Here is a 17,256-nt window from a genome sequence, read left to right on the forward strand (position 1 = left end):
ACGCAGCATTCAACTCAACAGAAGAGAACACAGAGGGGAGATACGTCTACTGGACCTTAAAATGGCCGGACTCGACGTATATGAGAGGAGTACAGAGTCAGGAGCGATCCGAGGTCAAGGGCACAAAGACAGCGTAAACTAGGACTAGCCGGGGTCTGGTACACGGTAAACAGCAAGCCGGCAAACAGAACAGATAAGGATAAAGAGAAAACATAGTCAGAAACAAAGCCAAGGTCAAGTAGGAAGGAACACAACTGAACACAACAAGCGCTAAAGGGAACTGAAACAGAAACCACGATAGGGCAAGGAACTAAGGGAAAAAGTTGAGTATAAATACCTTAACATCTATTTTGATTGGCCCCTGTCACATCCACGCCCCCAAAAGGTAAGTGTATGGGGAGTGTGGCATGACAGGGACCAATGGGAGGCCTTTGCCAATTTAGGCTCCCACTGTCCCTTTAAGAGCGCGCCCGAGACCCGCGGCGCACTCTTAGAGTCAGGCGGGAGACGTGACCGGATGAGTGTGGAACCCAAAGGTCCCTAGGTGGAAGAGTTATAATTATAAAGGGAGTCCCTACCTTTAATAATCCTAAGGGTGTAAGGGAATAAAAAAGACAGGAAGGAAAGATAGGGCAAGGGGACTAAATGTGTAAAAACACATACAATACCAAACAACTACTTGACAGAGAGATTTCCAAACCTAATATGGTGAGGTCAAATACCTCCAAACTGTAAGGTTGTAAACAGAATAGATAGGTAGAGAAGTAAGCAGAGGCAGAGGAGGGAGGAACACCTCCTTAGGGGGGAAAGAAAAAAATCCCCAAAACCAATGCCAAAAAGAAAGCCCAGTCTCTAAAAGAGAGGGTACTATTGCTGTTACCTCGGCACAGTGAAAATTCACGCTTCTCGTGGTCACTGCCCCCCTTCCTGTTGCAGCCGTTGGATGAGCCGCGCGCGGCTCATGCAGCAGCAGGACTGCGCGTGACTTGAACAGAGGACCCCGGCCGGCCCCTGGAAAGGGTAAGTACCGCTATAGTACCCCCCTCTGGGGACAAGCCCTCCGGGCGGAGAGGGCCAGGCCTGGCAGGAAAACGAGAATTGAAAGAACGCACAAGGCGAGGAGCGTGAACAGCGTCAGCGGAAATCCAACTGTGCTCCTCAGGCCCATAGCCCTTCCAATGCACCAGGTACTGAAGTCAACCTCTAAGGAAACGAGAGTCAAGAACGGCAGAAACTTCGAACTCCTCATGACCCTCCACAGAGACAGGAGGAGGAGGAGTATGCCGGGTATAGCGGTTGCGTACGTAAGGCTTCAACTACGAAGTGTGAAAGACATTAGGAATACGCAGATTCTTAGGAAGACCCAAGGCATACGAAACAGGATTAACTTTGTGCAAAATACGATAAGGACCAATAAAGCGGGGAGCCAATTTCATAGAAGGCACGCGGAGGCGAATATTTCGCGTGGAAAGCAAAACCCTGTCCCCCACGACTTAAGAAGGAGGCTCCCTGTGATGTTTGTTAGCCTGCACCTTCTGGCAAACAGCGGAATCCACCAAAGAACGCTGAACCTGCTCCCAAGTATTACGCAAACCAGCCAAATGCTCATGCAGAACTGGCATGCCCTGTGAGGAGAAAGCAGCCAGAAGAACAACGGGATGCTGGCCATAGACAACATAAAAAGGACTTTTGCCGGAAGAATCATGAGTAGCGTTATTCCGAGCAAACTCAGCCCAAGGAAGAAGGTCAGCCCAATTGTTCTGATGGTGGGATACGAAACAACGAAGGTACTGCTCCAGAGATTGATTGGCACGTTCAGCAGCTCCATTAGACTGGGGGTGGTAAGCGGAAGAAAATGAGAGGGTAATACCCATTTCCGAACAAAAGGCTTTCCAGAACCTGGAAATAAATTGGCTACCCCTATCGGACACAATAGATACGGGAATGCCATGCAACCGAAACACCTCTCTAGCGAAGATAAGTGCCAGTTCCCTAGACGTGGGCAGCTTGCGAAGAGACACAAAGTGAGCCATCTTGGAAAACCGATCTACTATCATTAGGATAACTGTGCTACCATTCGAAGGGGGTAATTCAACAATAAAATCCATGGACAGGTTAGACCAAGGTCTCTCGGGAACGGGTAACGGATGCAACAGCCCACAAGGAACTCTACGAGAAGATTTCATACAGGCACAAGTAGTACAAGCACCTATATAGTCGGTGACATCCTTGCGTAAGGAATCACACCAAAAATACCGAGAAACAGCTGACACCATTTCGGAAATACCAGGATGTCCAGCAGTTTTAGTGTCATGATACAACGACAGAATATCCCGTCTCTCGGGAACATCAACGAATAGTTTATCAGTAGGCCTCTCGCTAGGTGCCATGCTTTGTTTCGTCTGCATGGCCTGTAAGAGGGACGAGGAAATAGATAAAATAGTAGTAGCTATTATTCTGTGTGGGGGAATGACAGGAGCAACATCAACCTCCTGTTTGTCAGCAGTTTCGAACTGTCTGGACAGAGCGTCTGCTTTAGTGTTGCGATCACCTGGCCTATAGGTGATAATATAATTGAAATGAGACAAAAACAGTGACCACCTAACCTACCTAGAAGACAATCTTTTAGCCTCACTAAGGTAGGATAGGTTCTTGTGATCCGTAAATATGAGGATGGGATCCTTAGTTCCTTCTAACAAATGTCTTCATTCTTTAAGTGCTAAAATAATAGCAAGGAGTTTGCGATTACCCACATCATAATTCTTTTCTGCTTTGGACATTTGTTTGGAAAAGAAGCCACAAGGATGCAATGGCTTTTCAGGCGACTCTCTTTGGGATAAGACAGCACCTACGCCGATATCGGAAGCATCAACTTCAAGAATATAGGGCAGTGAGGGGACAGGATGCTGTAAAATAGATGCAGAGGCGAACATAGTTTTAAGAAATTCAAAAGCCTGAAGTGCCTCGGGAGACCAGACACGAGTATTACCATCCTTTTTTGTCATACGGGTGATAGGCGCTACAATAGAGGAAAAACCTTTAATAAAGCGTCTATAATAGTTAGAGAAACCAAGAAAACGCTGAATGGCTTTCAAACCTTGTGGTAGAGGCCATTCTATGACAGCAGAAAGCTTCTAGGGATCCATACGAAAACCTTTAGCGGAAATCAAATACCCCAAAAACTGGACTTCGGATTGGTCAAATAGACAATAGACAAAAAAGATCATTAGCAAGAAGGGTCTTCAGAACTGTTGTAACATGTCTGTGATGAGTGTGTAAATCTGTAGAGTATATTAATATGTCGTCCAAGTACACAATTACAAATGTGTGAATAAAGTCTCTTAAGACGTCATTAATAAATTCTTGAAATTCTGCTGGGGCATTACATAGACCAAATGGCATAACAGTATACTCGTAATGGCCAGATCTAGTGTTGAATGCCGTCTTCCATTCGTGGTCTTTCTTAATACGTATTAAATTGTATGCACCTCTAAGATCCAATTTAGTGAATACTTTAGCATGTTTGAGCCTGTCAAATAATTCCGTGATTAAAGGTATAGGGTATGCATTTTTGATGGTGATTTTATTTAGACCTCTATAATTGATACACGGTCTTAAATCACCTTCTTTCTTTGATACAAAGAAGAACCCCGCTCCAGCCGGAGAAGAGGATCTCCTAATAAACCCCTTTTTTAGTGATTCCTTAATATACTCCTCCATGACACGGTTTTCTTGAACAGATAAAGGGTACACCCTGCCCTTTGGAGGTATAGTGCTAGGCAATAAATCAATAGCACAATCGTAGGGTCTGTGAGGCGGTAATTTGTCAGCCTCCCTTTTATCAAAGACAGTCTTGAGAAATAAGTACTGAGGGGGTATAACAGTAGACAAAGGAGGAGTAGTAGGAACATTAATAGAGTTCAAAGGGGTGACTTCAATAGTACAAGACTCGTGGCAGGTTTCGCTCCTTGATTTTATTTGTCCTGACTCCCAGTCGAAAATGGGATTGTGAGTACGTAACCATGGGTACCCTAACACAACGTGAGAAGAGAGAGAGGTGATGACCTGGAACCGAATGGTTTAAAGTGTAAAACCCCTGTATACATGGGTAACGGTACAGTTTCATGAGTAACAACTGGAGAACTTAATGGTCTACCATCTATGGCCTCAACGGCCAAGGGTATCATCTTCTTTCTGATGGGAATGTTGTTTTTCTTAACAAAACCAGAGTCTATGAAATCTTCAGCTGCCCCGGAGTCAACCAGGGCTTGTATGTGCTCAGCTATGCATTCTCTCCCATATGCAAAGAAACAGGAAGAAGCAAATGGTTAGGAGGCAATTTAGGAGACTTAGATATCACACCCAAGGCCAGTGTAACGGATCCTTCCATTAATGGACGCTTCCTAGCTTGCGCCTAGGACCACAAGCACCGCACTGGACACCACAACCACCGCAGACTCCACAACCGCCGGAGCTTAACTGGAGCCGCGCAGTCTTCCTTCCACCCTGAATGAACCTCCAGCATTCAGGACCGTGTGGGAAAGATCTCTCCTCCAGGAGAGGGTATCAGGAACAAGAACAAAGTGATTAAAGCTCAAAGGAATATGCAGAGCATAGCAATCCCTGTAGTGATTATAGCTGCCCCCTACAAACATGAGTCAAGGCTGCAAGTTAGAGGGTCAGAAGAGGTCTGAGGTTCTGGAACACCTAGCCTGGTTTTTATTACCATTTTGTAAATACAGGACCACCCACAGGGAGGGAAAAAACAACCAATCATACACGTACATCATTGAAACCACTCCCAGTAATTACACACAAAATCCTCCCTTCTGTCTGTTATATAATTATGGTTTAACATAATTATCACAGACAGTAAAAATACAGTTTTAACACATACACTGTAACTTTAAAACGTGTTCGACTGTCGAATGGCGGCCACCCAGCGGTCAGCAATTAACCTGCAGTAACCTCACAGCCTGGGAGGTAAAATGCCTGCACACTTTAACTTCTGGGAGGTCTGCCTGTGTGGTACTTGGTTCAGTAAGCCCCATTTACTGAACCAAGAGGGAGAAAGCCAGGAACAAGTTATTTTACAGGTCTGGGGACATAGTCTTAAAGGGGCATTGTTCACCAAAGTCACAAGATGTCCCCAGACGGTTCTTAAAGGGCCATACACACCCAATACAAGTCCATAAGTTTTCAGGGGCACAATCTTCCAGGGGCCATAGTCATGATGAAGGAGGCTGGCAAACAGGCTTCTCCACAATCCAGGGAAGCAGGGCAATTTATCATTTAAAGGACCAGTTACAAAAAGCAATTTGTAACAGCCAGTCCCCTATAACGTCTTAGGTGCAAGAGTTTTCCGGAAGCAAGGGACATTCTTTTACCATATGGTCTCTCCTACCACAGTATAGGCAGAGTCCGTCCCTTCTCCTATGTAATTTTTCAGTATCAGAGAGTTTGGCAACCCCTAATTGCATGGGTTCCTCCTCAGATACTTTAACACCCTCAGGTTTATCAACTCTGGGGTTAATAGGTGTAACCAAACGTCTATTCCTGTTTTTAGTATAGAGCCTGTCACGAATCCTATTATCTATATCAATGAGGTAGTCAATAAGGTTCTCTAATGCAATAGGAAGCTCCTTAGCTGCTACCTCATCCAATATAGTGTCAGATAAACCTTCCATGAATGCAGTAGTTAACCCATTGTTGGTCCAATCTACCTGTGAAGCAAGGGTACGAAACTGAATGCCATAGTCTGCAACAGACCTAGAACCCTGTTTAATTCTCATTAATGATCTGGCGGCATTCTTTGACCTTTTAGTTGTGTCAAAAGTTCTACGAAAAGCTGTAAGGAAACTATTGAAATTATGCACCATAGGTCTATTGGCCTCCCAAATAGGATTAGCCCACTCGAGTGCTTTATCGGTAAGTTGGTGCATAAGGAACCCCACTTTAGACCTATATGTGGGAAAGGAACGTGGATACATCTCAAAGTGGAATTCTATTTGATTAATGAAACCTCTGCATGTCTTAGAGTCCCCTCCATAACTAGGAGGAGGTGTTAAATGGGCCGAAGTGGTAGGCAAAGTAGATACTTCAGGAAGAAGAGGTGTAGGAGGGTTAGTTGTGGTTGCTGGAATAGTTTTAGATAAGAGCGTCTGGAGAGCCTGGGCTATCTGATCCATACGGTGATCCTGCTCCACAAATCTAGCCGCATGAGAACCCATCTGCTGAGCTAAATCTGCGGGGTCCATGGCCCTATCGTAATGTAACGAAAATATACCCCCAACACGCAGCATTCAACTCAACAGAAGAGAACACAGAGGGGAGATACGTCTACTGGACCTTAGAATGGCCGGACTCGACGTATATGAGAGGAGTACAGAGTCTGGAGTGATCCGAGGTCAAGGGCACAAAGAGACAGCGTAAACTAGGACTAGCCGGGGTCTGGTACACGGTAAACAGCAAGCCGGCAAACAGAACAGATAAGGATAAAGAGAAAACGTAGTCAGGCATGACAGGGACCAATGGGAGGCCTTTGCCTAGTGCATTTTAGTGTTGCTACTATGTAATAAAAAATCATTCTTCTTCCATTCTCCAAACACCACTAACAATATATATATTCTTGTGATCTTGACCCAGCAGGGTCGAAACGTTGATTTGTTGTACCACAGCGTTGTATTCTTTTTTGAATGCAATAAATACTTTTTGCACAATTTTCAAGACCTAGTGTGCTCCCTTTACTACCTATTGATATATATATATATATATATATATATATATATATATATATATATATATATATATATAAAAGAAACCAAGAGGGCTGCACTCACCTAAACATGCATACATTATAGGGTGCTGCTGGGGCCAAAATATACAAAATACAGAATCCAGCGCACTCGCTTATTAACTAAACAATGCTTTTTAAATCTTGGAGATTGTAATAGTTTTATTTAAAAACACCTCACCTAGGCAAAAAATGATGGGGGTTTAGTTACATTATATGATCATACATTGCATAAGCCTGCCAACTACGTCAAAGTACCCCATATTCGGCAGGTCCTATCCTAATAGCAGCCTAATGCTTGCTCTTATGAGATATATATATATATATTGTGACGGAGCGCCGTCACTGGGTACCATGCCCGCATGTGCCCCTTTGCTTGCTTGAAACAGTGAGATGTGAGGTTAAGCGCTGTATATTTTCAATAATGTGAGGTATAAAAAAATCCTTTTTAGTATAATACCTTAATTTCATACATACAGGTCCATATGTGACATATAGTACCTTGAAATAAAACACAAATAAAAACAAAATAGTGTATCCTGTGATATAAAAAATAGGTATAGAATGAAATAAATTTCCCACTCACACTTTCCAGAGCTAATAGATATAGCTCAATAAAATCGCTTGTAGGATCCGTAAAGGCGATCCTAATCCCTTCTTTTGGTGGGAATTGTTCCTCTTCCTTGGTTTCTAAAATCAGGAGAGGTATATGGTGCAGTACCTTAGATATAAAATTTCCAAAAGGGTAAAGTAAAAGGGGTACTTACAAACCCAGAGCCATCAGGAGCGTATGTGGTTAAGGACCACAATCCTTCTTTGTGCAGATAAAAGTAGCAGGAACAATGCCAGTAGTGTTTAAAAATATATATAAATACTTTATTACATAAAAATATATAACATTATAAAAACACTTTACTAGGCATTAAAAAAGCTATAATCACTGTCCATGTGGCACACCGCGACTGCAGGGGCTCCTCACACGGAAGCTGCAAGTCTAGGTTAGTAGCTGCCCAAACAGACGCGAGCTCTAGCAGACCCTCTGGAGCTATGAGTCAGCTTCACAGCCGCAGAGTCCCTCTGGCCGCCTGGAAGTCTGTGCCGACCAATAGGAGAAGGAGCTACCAGTTTGTGTGTGTGAGGGGTGCAGTGTGTGTTGGTATGGGGGAAGTGTGTGTGTATAGGGGGCAGTGTGTGTAGGTATGGAGGCAGAGTGTGTGTATAGGGGGCAGTGTGTGTATAAGGGGGCAGTGTGTGTATGGGTATGGGGCAATGTGTGCGTATGGGGCTGTGTGAGTGGGTATGGGGCAGTGTGTGCATTTGGGGCAGTGTGTGTGTGCATGGGGGGCAGAGCCTCTGTATAGGGGAGAATGATTGTGGGTCTGTGGGGTTGTAGGGTAGATTAATAAAAAAAATATATATTTGTAATCAGGGTCAAAAGCCGTATACATGATAACTTAGATATATGAGCAAGTCGGTTGTGGTGTGCCGAAACCGACGTATCAGGTAGGCCTGTAATAAAAGAGGGCCCATCTGTAATAGTAATATGTATAAGGGCAGAGGTGGAAGGGATGAACCAGGCAGCATCAGCCCTGTGGTATAGGGGGCCTGAGTTTAACCCCTTAAGGACCAAACTTCTGGAATAAAAGGGAATCATGACATGTCACACATGTCATGTGTCCTTAAGGGGTTAAATAGCCGGGTAACCCTTCCCACAACTTCAGGCTACGCCTTCCAATTTGTAGTCGGGGACAAAAGCCATATACATGATAAGTTAGATATATGAGCAAGTCATTTGTGGTGTGCCGACGTATCGGGTAGGCCTGTAATAAAAGAGGGCAAAAAGTTGAATAAGATACCTTATTACACATCTTTACGTTGCAAGATTCGTAAAGGCTTGTCCTACTCAACTCTAGGTCTGGTTGTGGTATGTATCTAGTAATATACTGTGGATTCCCAGTGTCCTAATGTTTATGGTGTGAGCAGGGACATTTGTCTGGAAGCAGCTGATGCTGCCCTGATTCTGGAAAAATGTCCCGAAAAGGCATTGGGGTTGAGTCCCCGCCTAGTTAAGAGCATTCTGAGGTACATTATGAGTAGTGATGTACCGAACTGTTCGCTGGCGAATAGTTTCCAGCGAACATAGCATGTTCGCGTCCGCCACCGCGGGCGAACACATGCGGTGTTCGGTCCGCCCCCTATTCGTCATCATTGAGTAAACTTTGACCCTGTACCTCACAGTCAGCAGACACATTACAGCCAATCAGCAGCACACCCTCCCTAGCAGACCCTCCCACCTACTGGACAGCATCCATTTTAGATTAATTCAGAAGCTGCAACCATTTTTTTTTTCAATTTATTATTATTATTTTTTTTTTAGTGCATATAAATGTTACAAGCAGATACTCCCCCCAGACACTCTGTATTACTGCAGATACTCCCTCCAGACACCCTGTGTTACTGCAGATACTCCCTCCAGACACCCTGTGTTACTGCAGATACTCCCCCCAGACACTCTGTGTTACTGCAGATACTCCCTTCAGACACTGACACAGAGCAGAATAGGGACTGTTCCCCCTCCATGGGTGAAGATGGATTAATTTTTTTTTTGCGCTCGGGTTTTTTATTTTATTTTTAAGTTCGACGGGTATGATGGCTTTTTATTTGGCCCTTTTTGGGGCTGAAAAATGAAGATTTTAGAAAAAAGAAGACGTTGAATAGTAAGTTGAATTTTACTTTACAGGGTAGTAATTTTATTCCCCCCTCACTATTTTTTAGGGTGAGGGGGGTAGGTAGGGGCTTTTTTATTTGGTTGTGTGACTAGGGGCTTGGGGACACACACTGCATACACACTATACACACACTGCACACACTATACACACACTACACACAATATACACACACTATACACACAATATACACACACTATACACACAATATACACACACACTGTACACACTATACACACACTGTACACACTGTACGCACTATGCACAAACTACACACACACTACACACACTGCATACACACTGCACACAATATACACACACTACACACACTGCATACACACTGCACACACTATACACACTGCACACACTATACACACACTGCACACACTATACAAACACTGCACACACACTGCACACACACTGCACACACTATGCACACACTGCACACTCTATACACACACTGCACACTCTATACACACACTGCACACACTGCATACACTATACACACTCTACACACACTGCATACACACTGCACACACTGCATACACTATACACACACTGCACTAACTATACACACACTGCACACACTATACACACACTGCATACACACTGCATACACACTATACACACTATACACACTGCACACACTATACACACACTGCATACACACTATACACACACTGCACACACTATACACACACTACACACACTATACACACACACTGTACACACTATACACACACTGCATACACTATGCACACACTATACACACACTACACACACTGCATACACACTGCACACACTATACACACACTACACACACTATACACACAATATACACACACACTGTACACACTATACACACACTGTACACACTATGCACACACTGCATACACTATGCACACACTATACACACACTACACACACTGCATACACACTGCACACACTATACACACTGCACACACTGCACACTCTATACACACACTGCACACACTATGCACACACTGCACACACACTGCATACACTATACACTCTACACACACTGCATACACACTGCACACACTGCATACACTATACACACACTGCACTAACTATACACACACTGCACACACTATACACACACTGCATACACCCTATACACACACTGCATACACACTATACACACACTGCACTAACTATACACACACTGCACACACTATACACACACTGCATACACACTGCATACACACTATACACACTGCACACACTATACACACACTGCATACACACTATACACACACTGCACACACTATACACACACTACACACACTATACACACAATATACACACACACTGTACACACTATACACACACTGTACACACTATGCACACACTGCATACACTATGCACACACTATACACACACTACACACACTGCATACACACTGCACACACTATACACACTGAACACACTGCACACACTGCACACTCTATACACACACTGCACACACTATGCACACACTGCACACACACACTGCATACACTATACACACACTGCATACACTATACACACTCTACACACACTGCATACACACTGCACACACTGCATACATTATACACACACTGCACTAACTATACACACACTGCACACACTATACACACACTGCATACACCCTATACACACACTGCATACACACTATACACACACTGCATTAACTATACACACACTGCACACACTATACACACAATGCATACACCCTATACACACACTGCATACACCCTATACACACACTGCATACACACTATACACACTGCACACACATTGCATACACACTATACATACACACTATACATACACTGCACACACTATACACACTACACACACTATACACACAATATACACACGCACTGTACACACTATACACACACTGTACACACTATGCACACACTGCATACACTATGCACACACTATACACACACTATGCACACGCTGCATACACTATGCACACACTACACACATTGCATACACACTGCACACACTATACACACACTGCACACACTATACACACACTGCACACACTATGCACACACTGCACACACACTGCATACACTATACACACTCTACACACACTGCATACACACTGCATACACTATACACACACTGCACTAACTATACACACACTGCACACACTATACACACACTGCATACACACTATACACACTGCACACACTATACACACACTGCACACACTATACACACAATATACACACACACTGTACACACTATACACACACTGTACACACTATGCACACACTGCATACACTATGCACACAGTATATAGAGTTTATGTTTACACAGTATATAGAGGGGAGCCATGTTTACACGGTATATAGAGGGAAGCCATGTTACTCTGTATATAGAGAGGAGCCATGTTTACACTGTATATAGAGGGAACAATGTTACTCAGTATATAGAGAGGAGCCGTGTTTACACTGTATATAGAGGGGAGCCATGTTACACGGTATATAGAGAGGAGCCATGTTTACACTGTATTTAGAGGGAGCCATGTTACTCTGTATATAGAGAGGAGCCGTGTTTAGACTGTATATAGAGGAGGCACTATATGGGGGTATTGTAAATGTAGTTTAAACAAGTAGATGGCTTACTGGGAGACTTGGTAAATTTTCTTTGATTATGAAGCAGGACAGTATGTGGAAGAAGTGGTGTTTTGTGAGTGTTTATTGATTATAGATCAGAAAAACATGCAGGGAGATGTAGTATATTCTCTATTTGCATTCAGGAAAAAATGGTAACCTGCATCTCCTGGAATATATGAAAATACAAAATACTTTGCACCCCACCCCCAGCATGAATTATTATATCTGCTAACAATAAATTAATTCAAGGCGAGGAGAGCATGCAAAGGACATGTAGTTTATTTTGGATCTTACAGAAAAAGAAAGCATGTTGGGAGATATTTAGTTTTTTTTTCTGGCCACAATACTGTCCTCATAGTGACATTGTATTGTCACTAATGAGACATTTTTGTGAACAACAATGATATCGCTGTGAGAATAAGTTGTCTTGCTCTCCGTATCTCAGTTTCCCTGGTGGTCTAGTGGTTAGGATTCGGCGCTCTCACCGCCGCGGCCCGGGTTCGATTCCCGGTCAGGAAACTTACTTTTTTTCCCCACCCATTACAACAGAAATTATTTTAGCATTAAATTGCACATCAGAATAATGAATTATTATTACTACTATTAATTCAAAATAATGTATTTTCATAACTGTATCTTTTGGCAGAAGGTGAGGGTATAGCCCAATAAGCAGCAAATTCTAACCACCAGGAAAGCATGAAGATATATAATTATATAATGTTTTATGAATAATGCTCAACAGAAATGTTTTCTTTTTTTTTTTTTAAATATGAAGTCAATTGTGGGGGTCAGAACACCATTTAAAAAAAAAAAAAAAAAATCAATTAAAGAAAATATATTGTTTTAACAATCTTTTTTATTAGTGAAATGCTGTAATGCGCAGAAAGACAAAGTTTTAAATGTAGAGAGGTGCATTTCCTACAAGTTCCCTGGTGGTCTAGTGGTTAGGATTCGGCGCTCTCACCGCCGCGGCCCGGGTTCGATTCCCGGTCAGGGAAGCTATTTTTTTTTTTCTCCCCCATGCATTGTTAACAATTTTTTTTTTTTTTTTTATTGTCTAATTGAGTAATATTATGGTCTACTTGTCGCGAGAGGGGGGAATTGCATCGTAATACAGTTATTTCTGTTGGTAATTCTACTTATTTATCCCTATGGAAGCACAAATTGTAAAGCAGGCATGAATTAGTAAATGTTATGTGACCGACGAGGAGTAATTTTAAAATAAAAATGTTTCTGCCCGGTTTCGAACCGGGGACCTTTCGCGTGTGAGGCGAACGTGATAACCACTACACTACAGAAACTTGTGATTGTTCATCACACCTTTCCTGTTAAGACCATATCCAGCCAAAGTGCTGGTCTATACTGTTGTTTTTTCTTGTCTTTACTACAATCCCCTTCATAGTTCCCAGATTTGACCACTGCAATCTATAATGAATGCAGCAGCAAGGCTCATTTTCCTGTACTCCCGCACCTTAAAATACAAATTAATACTTAGCTTTTAAACCGATGCAGCCTCCCTGGTGATATTCCATAGGTTATCACCTCTTTTATACAGACAATATTAGGGAATCAGCTAAGCATCTAAAAAGTACAAAATAAACCAAACATGGTAAAATAGCATCTGATGCTCGCCTCCAAAACTTCTCCAGGGTTGCACCTTTTCTGTGGAACTCCCTTCCCTTCTCCGTTAGACTTTCAACCAGTCTCCACTCCTTCAAAAAATCTTTGAAAACACACTTCTTCAGGAAAGCAGATCATTTAAAGGGACACTATAGTCACCTGAACAACTACAGCTTAGTGTATTTGTTCAGGTGAGATCTATAGCTCCCTGCAGGCAATCTAATGTAAACACTGTATAGAGCTGTATACAACTAATATGGCATATGGGGATCCTAAAAAATAATAATAAGTAATAAAGTGCGAATGTGAATCATATTCTGGTGCATCACACCAAGTAATATATACAAACATATTAGGAGAGACATGACTATCAGTATAATATCCATAGTTATGTGAAAATGGATAAAAAAAATAAAAAAATGACTATTGGTATAATATCCATAATAATGTAAAAATGGAGGAAAGAATGAGTATAGCTAGAACATTAATCGAAAACAGGACTATTAAATAAGACCTTGAAGGTCAATTTCTTGATTAAGACCCTGATGTAGCGTTTTGAGATTGAAAATCCACAAGGTTACCTTTCTAATCAATTCTTGCGTCTTGTCTCCTCCTCTTCAGCCCAACTGAACTGAATCTATACCAAATGCTTGGAAAGTATTCCAACAAAATAAAGAACACGAATTGTAGATTATACTAGCTTTAGTGTAACTATAATCTTAATTTTATTAATGACAGGAGGCGAATATTTGCTTAAGTCTCTCTTTACTAGAACTCCACAGCAGCACATTAACACCAGAGACAAAAAAATGATGAATCTATAAAAGGCTTCTCCCAACTAACTATTTCCTCTTTCACGCTGCGACACATAAAGTACATGAATAATACACCACAAATACAATAACAGGAGAAACAAACATAACATAACGATGAATGCAATGCGAACTAGAAACCGTGGAACCAGTGGGTGAAGCCTTGACCTTTATCATGTAGAGTAGTCGGATCTAAGAACTGTAGCCAAACCATTAAACTGAAACGAGAGAAACAGAGTCGAAAACACTGATTAGCGAATGAAATGTACTGAGAAAACATTAATCCCCATCATAAATACTGACAGTATAATATCCCAGAAAGTGAAAAAACCTGAATCCCTATCATAAAATACTGACGGTACCATATCCCAGATAAACCCCAAGTCCCCCAGATAACCAACCTAGCCCAGGAGACCAGGTGAATAAACAACAAGTCAGTCAAACCAACAAACAACAAAGGGAGGGAGAAACTGGGAGGAAAATTGTAACGGATCGCCTGGCACCCCGACTTGGTACCTCCGTTAATGGATGCTCCTAGTGCTTCCTGAGGACTCCAAGCACTCTGGCAGACACCACAATCACCGAATCCGAGAAACCTTTAAATTCTCCCAAGCATATGAATGCTGTAGACCATTGAATAGGAACCATACGAATAGGCTTACACTCCTAGCAGTCAACTGGAACAGCATGCAATCAATCCTTCCCCCAATAATGAGACGACACTTCACTTTGAGGGTAAAACAGGAACTCTGGACTGGCTCATCCAGCCTGGCTTTTATTTCCAACTCACACATACAGGCCACACCCAGGGGGAGGCATAAAAGAACCAATGACATAGATGTTACCTCCCACACATCCCCTCCCCTTAGTGTGACACATACCGTATATACTCGAGTATAAGCCGAGTTTTTCAGCCCATTTTTTGGGCTGAAAAACCCCAACTCGGCTTATACTCGAGTCAAGGTCTGTATTATGGCAATTTACATTGCCATAATACAGACTGGGGGAGAGGGGGGCTGGCAGAGCTGTAACTTACCTGTTCTGCAGCTCCTGTCAGCTCTCTCCTCCTCCGCGCCGTCCGTTCAGCACCTCGGTCAGCTCCCAGTGTAAATCTCGCGAGAGCCGCGGCTCTCGCGAGACTTACACTGGGAGCTGACAGAGGGAGCTGCACGGACGGCGCAGAGGAGGAGAGAGCTGACAGGAGCTGCAGAACAGGTAAGTTACAGCTCTGCCAGCCCCCCTCCCCCCCCCCCCCCACTGAACTGCCACTGGACCACCAGGGAAGGAGAGCCCCCCTCCCTGCCATGTATCAAGCAGGGAGGGGGGACGAAAAATAAATAAAAATATAAATAAAATAAGAAATAATAATAAAAAATAATAATAATAATAATAAAAAAAATAATAATAAAAAAAAAGGGGGTATAAGGACCACTGTGGGAGGGGGGGGGGTATAAGGACCACTATGGGAGGGAGGGGGTGGGATAAGGACCACTATGGGAGGGAGGGGGGGTATAAGGACCGCTATGGGAGGGGGGGGGGATAAGGACCACTATGGGAGGGAGGGGGGGGATAAGGACCACTATGGAAGGGAGGGGGGATAAGGACCACTATCGGAGGGAGGGGGGTGGGATAAGGACCACTATGGGAGGGAGGGGGGGAGAAAAGGAACACTATGGGAGGGAGGGGGGGATAAGGACCACTATGGGAGGGAGGGAGGGGGGGGATAAGGACCACTATGGGAGGGAGGGGGATAAGGACCACTATGGGAGGGAGGGGGGGATAAGGACCACTATGGGAGGGAGGGGGGGATAAGGACCACTAGGGGAGGGGAGGGGGAAGTAAGGACCACTAGGGGAGGGGAGGGGGAAGTAAGGACCACTAGGGGAGGGGAGGGTAAGGACCACTAGGGGAGGGGTGAGTCAGGACCACTGGGGGAGGGGGGTGAAGGAACACGGGGGTGGGGAGGTAAGGACCACTGAGGGAGGAGGAGGGGAGGTCAGGACATATGGGGGGGGGGCAAATATCCTTGCACCGGCCCTGCACACACTGCATTCATACACTGCATTCATACACACACTGCATTCATACACACACACACTGCACTCATACACACACACACACTGCACTCATACACACACACACACTGCACTCACACACACTGCATTCATACACACACACGCTGCACTCATACACACGCTGCACTCATACACACGCTGCACTCATACACACGCTGCACTCATACGCACACACTGCATTCATTATACACACACTGTAAATAAATATTCAATTAATATATTTTTTTAGGATCTAATTTTATTTAGAAATTTACCAGTAGCTGCTGCATGTCCCACCCTAGTCTTATACTCGAGTCAATAAGTTTTCCCAGTTTTTTTGGGAAAAATTAGGGGCCTCGGCTTATATTCGGGTCGGCTTATACTCGAGTATATACGGTAATCCCATTATTCATACAGTTTAAAATATACTTTTTACACAATATTTATAACTTCAAAACCATACATCACATTCACACAAAATTACATATCCACAATCAATCCATTCAGGGGAACAACATATTAAAAAATGGCATGGATCAGACCAGGGGTTCAAAAGTTACTAAAAGTATCTTTTAAAACCCCTAGCTTTACAGGGCCTTCTCTGTGCTGGAGAAG

At 43.3% G+C, this 17,256-nt stretch overlaps 3 non-coding genes across 3 annotated transcripts; 2 read left to right on the plus strand and 1 right to left on the minus strand.

Annotated features, from left to right (window-relative positions):
• Positions 1 to 12,602: 12,602 nt before the first annotated feature.
• On the plus strand, positions 12,603 to 12,674 carry TRNAE-CUC (transfer RNA glutamic acid (anticodon CUC)). Its single transcript has one exon. It is a non-coding gene; the product is annotated as a tRNA-Glu (tRNA).
• Positions 12,675 to 13,081: 407 nt separating this feature from the next.
• On the plus strand, positions 13,082 to 13,153 carry TRNAE-CUC (transfer RNA glutamic acid (anticodon CUC)). Its single transcript has one exon. It is a non-coding gene; the product is annotated as a tRNA-Glu (tRNA).
• Positions 13,154 to 13,383: 230 nt separating this feature from the next.
• On the minus strand, positions 13,384 to 13,456 carry TRNAV-CAC (transfer RNA valine (anticodon CAC)). The gene has a single exon. It is a non-coding gene; the product is annotated as a tRNA-Val (tRNA).
• Positions 13,457 to 17,256: the final 3,800 nt, after the last annotated feature.

Source organism: Pelobates fuscus, chromosome 3 (genome assembly GCF_036172605.1).
Source record: "Pelobates fuscus isolate aPelFus1 chromosome 3, aPelFus1.pri, whole genome shotgun sequence".
NCBI lineage: Eukaryota > Metazoa > Chordata > Amphibia > Anura > Pelobatidae > Pelobates > Pelobates fuscus.